The 6,184-nt window shown below is 47.5% G+C and overlaps 1 non-coding gene across 1 annotated transcript; it reads left to right on the plus strand.

Annotated features, from left to right (window-relative positions):
- Positions 1-549: 549 nt before the first annotated feature.
- Positions 550-621, plus strand: TRNAC-GCA (transfer RNA cysteine (anticodon GCA)). The gene has a single exon. It is a non-coding gene; the product is annotated as a tRNA-Cys (tRNA).
- The last annotated feature ends 5,563 nt before the right edge of the window (positions 622-6,184 follow it).

The raw sequence follows: 6,184 nt of genomic DNA on the forward strand, positions 1-6,184 counted from the left end.
CGGGGTGGGCCAGCGGACAACGATGGGCAAGGGCAAAGAGACATTGCACACACTAGAGAGCGGGAAAAACGGCGGAAAGATAGGCACGAGAACAGGCAGGCACAGGGACAGTCAGGGACAACAAGCAGGCACAGGGACAGTCAGGGACAGCTTACAGTTAGCAGGTTACAGGGCACACGAGAGAATCGGCGGCGGCGGCAGCGGGAGGAGAACGGGCACACTCGGGGTGGCCACGCGGCAGGTGGAGCGACCGTACTGACCAGGACAGGTCAGACAGGTCACATAATACTGCAATAAATGGCAAACACTCCAACCTCAAGAACACACTGTGAAGGCACTTCCATAGTCATAATCAATCACTCCCTTTTGCCATTATAGCGGCGACTAGGCGCTCCCACGCGTTAAAAATAAAACAAAGTACATGTCACAGAAGGCAGTGTGTTCGCACACAAAACTGGAACATTAAGTCCGTGAGGCGCCTTGAAGCAAAACTTCGAAGGCTCGTCAAGAACAGGAAACAAAACTGTAATATTTCATTTTGACTCAACTGGGGACATAGCTCAGTGGTAGAGCATTTGACTGCAGATCAAGAGGACACCGGTTCAAATCCGGGTGACGCTTACTTTTAGAAAATATTATTATTTTTTGATGCAAAACATTATTTTAAATACAAATTCCTTGCTTTCAAAAGGGACATTTTGTAATAACTTAGCCTATTTTTCAATCCACGTTTAACAGGAACGAGAGGGAGATTCAAACTTTTAACATTTGTGACTCTGTCTTAAGACTAAATGCGCCTGTTTTCTGCATTGCTTCATTTCCACACTGGTTTCATTGATGCGAACCCGTAACATGGTTGGATAGGTGAAAGGGCGCCTCACTCTGGAAAGGTTTTGGCGTGCGCCTTTTCACTACCGTATAAACTGGATCCTATGGATCCGAGGGCAGCAGGTGCAGGTTTCATTCTGGAGTGAGACCCCCTCTCCAAGGTGATAAGAAGCGACACCTGAAGGGTCAAACAAGCACCAGTCGAAGTACATTAAAACAGTTTGGTAACTGTCATCCTAAGTGCAATGGGGGCGGGGCAGTGATTTGAGGGGGGCATGTGGGTGGGGGAGGCAAAGGTGTGGCTAAAAAGAAAAACACATTCTGTAATTATTTTGAGGTAACCGAATATAAATGAATGCTCAAACATTAAATGAAGAAAAGAAATGCCAGTGAACCTGATTAGTGAGAACAAGACAGTAGAACAGAGCAGAACCTGTTTCCTCCTGAGGCGAAAAGCCGGGAGTTTGTTTGCTCGTTTTTAAAACCTTCTGTCACCACTTACTTGCTGATTTTAAACGCACTCTTCTCCTGGCACCACAGAACTCTGTTTAAAAATAACTCTCTGCACAGCGGATTTTAGCGCTAGATGTGGAATCGAGTTTCCCTAACTATTCTCGCCGCTATTGACAGCGAGCCGCGATGCCACGCCCACTCGAGGCCACGCCCGCCACCTCGCTCTGCTTAAAACGCTGAATACAAGCCTCTTCAGTCAGAACCTGTTTCCTCCTGAGGCGAAAAGCCGGGAGTTTGTTTGCGCGTTTTTAAAACCTTCTGTCACCACTTACTTGCTGATTTTAAACGCACTCTTCTCCTGGCACCACAGAACTCTGTTTAAAAATAACTCTCTGCACAGCGGATTTTAGCGCTAGATGTGGAATCGAGTTTCCCTAACTATTCTCGCCGCCATTGACAGCGAGCCGCGAGGCCACGCCCACTCGAGGCCACGCCCCCCACCTTCCTCCCTCCCTTGATAGTATGTGCTTACACCATACGCGCAGCGGACGGGCGCAGCGGGCGCGCCGTTTGCGCGCCGAAGTCGCACCTAAGGCAAGCCCGTCTTCGCCCGTCCTCGCCAAGTCATCGCCTCTCGCCAGTCCCCCTGGCCATACTCCATCAGCACCCCTTCACTATGACAGGGAACAACTTCTGGCCTTGAAATCTGGACGGTCCTGCACCCACATATCAGGTACGTTTGGTCTCACTTGCCTGCAATGTAAAACTTGTAACTTTACTACAGCCAACCCCTACACCATCCGACAACTACATGACTCACCCAATACAACCCCCATTACAATCCTCCATCTCAACGTCAGGTCACTAGCCAAACACCACCTTGAGGTTAATACCCTCATACTGGATGAAAACCCTGACATCCTCTTCCTCTGTGAAACCTGGTTACGGGATGGCACTTCTGTCATACCTAACCTCACGCTCCCAGACGACTATCTTATGTCGACCCTAAATAGAGATGGAAGAGGAGGAGGCATCGCCATAATCTATAAAAAACAGTTTTCATGCTTATTCACCAAGGAAGAACTTCCCGACTGTGAATGTGCATATTTCAAAATCACTATAAATCCTAACTTCACCATGTCGGGCCTTTACATCTATCGCCCACCTGGCCCCGCCTCAAAATTTATTGAGGCTCTTCTAGAGACAGACAACTCTCTAGTTACAAAAAATGCAAACTTCACCATACTAGGCGATCTCAATCTCCACTTTGATCTGCTTAATGACGGCACTATCAAAAATCTTCTTGCCGATCTCTCTGCCCTGCAACTTAACTCTCTTATTTTAACCCCTACGCATCTAGCGGGTCACATTCTAGATCCAGTATTTACCAACATCGAGGAGTTTACATCAGAGGTACCCTTACCGATGGGATGGACAGACCACTACCTTATTAAACTGACCATTCTAGTCAACAAAATAAGACATAAAATCGCACCTTCTCGTCATTTAAAAAGACCATGGCACAAACTAGCCATCAGCGACCTTCATACCACCCTTGGGGAATTCCATCATGAGACCAGCCTTGGTATCGACGTAACTTACAGCACGTTTCATGACTGGATCACGAAAGGATTAGACGCCCTCATCCCAGCTAAATGGACGAAAGGACGCAGCTCTCCGTCCAACCCATGGTACAATGACACCCTCAAAACCATGCGCAAAGACTGTAAAAGAGCTGAGCGCTTATGGAGAAGGGAATACAACAACGACGATAAAATTGACTATCTACTAAAACAAAAAATGTACCATAAAGCCATCCGCGCTGCGCGATCCGCCTTCTATGCAGACAAAATCAACTCTAGCCCTACCCCTGCCAAAGAAGTCTTCAAACTTGTTCAAGAACTTCAGAGTGGTAAATCCCCCCTCCCTAGTATCTCCTCTGCGCAACAATGCGAAGATCTTGCTACATTCTTTGTCGACAAAGTACAGAAAATATATACTTCTTTTCCTCAGCACTCCCCCAGCCCCACTAAAAGCCCTACTCCCTCCCCCAACTTTACTCCCCTGACTCATATCCCGGAAATCTCCACTGACAACCTCACCAAACTATGCCGTAAAGTCAAATTTGGCTCTCCGTCAGACCCCATGCGCCCGGCACATTTCTTAGAATCTCTTAACTTTTTTCTACCATCCCTGACCTCTATTCTGAACCTCTCCTTCTCCTCAGCGAGTGTACCATCTGCCTGGAAGCAAGCGTGGGTCTCACCCATCATTAAGAAACCCACCCTAGATCCATCAAAACCGGAGAACTTTCGACCAATCTCCCTGCTCCCATGGCTGTCCAAACTTGCAGAAGCCCATGCGAACAGCACTCTATCCCAGCACATGGTCCAAAATAACATCCTGAACCCATCACAAAATGGGTTCAGGCCAGACCATAGCACGGAGTCTGCCCTCCTGGCCACCACCGAGTACCTCCGGACGATTTTAGATGCCGGTCAAAGCGCTGCGCTGATTCTTCTCGATCTCAGCGCGGCCTTTGATACGGTATCCCACGACATCCTTCTTAATCGTCTGGAGACATTCGGAGTATCTGGCAAAGCATTGGAGTGGTTCCGATCTTTCCTCATGGACAGATCCTTCCGGGTCTCAGCACCCCCCTTTCTATCTAAATCCCATCCCATTGCACAGGGAGTCCCGCAGGGCTCGGCGTTGAGCCCATCCCTTTTTAATCTGTATGTGCAACCTCTTGCCACAGTGGCCAAAGAGTGGGGCCTGACACTGGTGTCGTACGCCGACGACACACAGTTAGCTATCACTCTTACGGAAGGCCCTTCCATCTCAGCCTCCAAATTTAAAAACGGTCTATCCGCAGTAGCCCAATGGATGACAGACAACTGTTTACAGCTCAACGCTGGTAAAACAGAAGTGCTACTCCTTGGCAAAAACACCAGCCTTTGGAATGAGCACTGGTGGCCGTCCTCCGTAGGCACCATCCCACCCCCCAAATTCTTAGTTAAAAATCTAGGAGTATGGATGGATGCCTCTCTCAACTATCAGGCCCACACCAAAAAAGTTGCTGGAACCTGTGTCGGCCTGCTGAGGAGTCTTAGCCACATACTGGGCTTCTTTGACGCCAAGGTTCGCCAGCTCATCATTCAAGCCACCATCCTCTCGTGTTTGGACTACTCCAATGTACTCCTCCTTGGCGCCAACAAAGGAGAGACAGCACGACTGCAACGCGTGCAGAACTCTGCGGCTAGAGCTCTAGTCGGCCTCCCCCGTAGATGCTCGGCCAGAGCTACAATCCGAAAACTACACTGGCTACCCGTTGACTCCAGAATTAAATTCAAAACGCTCATCATGACCTTTAAAATCATCAAACTCGGCACCCCTACACTGTTACGACCTCTACTCGCCTACTACGCTCCGTCACGTAACCTGCGGTCATCCAACCAGCACCTCCTGTGCGTTCCGCGCATAAAACTCTGCCGCATGGGCGGCCGCTCCTTTAGGGTCCTAGGAGCCAAACTATGGAACAGTCTGCCACAAAACATCCGCTCCATAGAAAGTCTATCGGCCTTCAGAAAAGCCATTAAAACGCATCTATTCCCTCCTTCCTAACTCCCTTCCACTTTCTTCTCTCAGGCCAGGATCTATGGTTTTCTCTAGCGCCGGGACGCCTCATTGCTGGGGCAGCTGTTTTGCGCTTTACCAAAACAATACAATACAATACAATACAGTGTTTCTCAGACTGTGGGTCTCAGCCTCTGGTGGGTCGCCAAAGTTCAGCCAATACATATCGCTGGCTTTAAATTCCGGATATTTCTGTCCCATTTGCTGGGCTCCAAAGACAGAGGTCAAAGGGCAATCTATATCTTCTGCCGCTTACTTTTTTAAGATGGAGACTGGTGTTTACGAATTCCTCTCACTTTGCAGGCAGGAAAAGAAAAAAAATGATCTTACAACCCTGGTGGCTACACACAGTGTAAAAGGAAAGCGGGGAGATGTAATTTCCTCCTAACTCACAACAACGAGGAAATGAACTGTGCACTTCAGCAGTCAGGAAAGAAGATGAAGCACGTTTTTGTTATCATTCTGAAATGTGATGGTAATAAAGATTTTAGTAGGATCAGAAGAAATCAAGACACTTTACTCAGTGATGCGCAAATAATACATATTCACTGCAACTCGATTTCTACACAATATCATTTCTGTGCTATTAAGTTTTATCAGTAAAACTGTGCGGCTGTGCAAACTAATTAGCCGTTTCAATGGAAAAGGCGCTGTCTATACATGATAGTGCGCTGCCACATGATGCTTTATTACATTTAAAAAAAAATTGCCCGCCTCATGTCTATTAAAGACAGGTGGGTCGAGAAAGTGGGTCGTTCCTAAAAGTGGGTCAGGCCCTAAAAAGTTTGGGAACCGCTGCTGTAGAAGATAGGCTGTCTCAAAATAGGCAACAAGATTGTGGTTTAAGATTTTTTTAAAGCGCTTTCCAATAAATGTTAGTAATATGAAATTACACTCCACATGTTTATGGGTCAAGGGTTTCCATCGATTGCAGTCAGAGCCGATCTACAAGCAGCCTTCACATTCGCAGCCCTAAAGATCTTCTGCCCGTGTTAGGAACAAGACGCTCAACTCACCAAACCTGCCCAGACAGTCACATTCCAGCACAAGACCATGACGTCAGAGCATCTGTCTCCAGGGAGCCCAGCGCTGTCCAGAGGGACCCGGAAGGGGATATTTGTTTCACGTTGTTCATTCATTGCAATGTAAGAACTACTCTGTTCTAAAGTCACTCACTTGGAAGTTTAATGTTGGAGGCAGAATACTTTTTTTTGGGGGTTAGAATATTTAGGAGATTGAAAACTTTTTACTCAAATAAAAAATGTAC

This window comes from Lissotriton vulgaris, chromosome 1_1, assembly GCF_964263255.1.
Source record: "Lissotriton vulgaris chromosome 1_1, aLisVul1.2, whole genome shotgun sequence".
NCBI lineage: Eukaryota > Metazoa > Chordata > Amphibia > Caudata > Salamandridae > Lissotriton > Lissotriton vulgaris.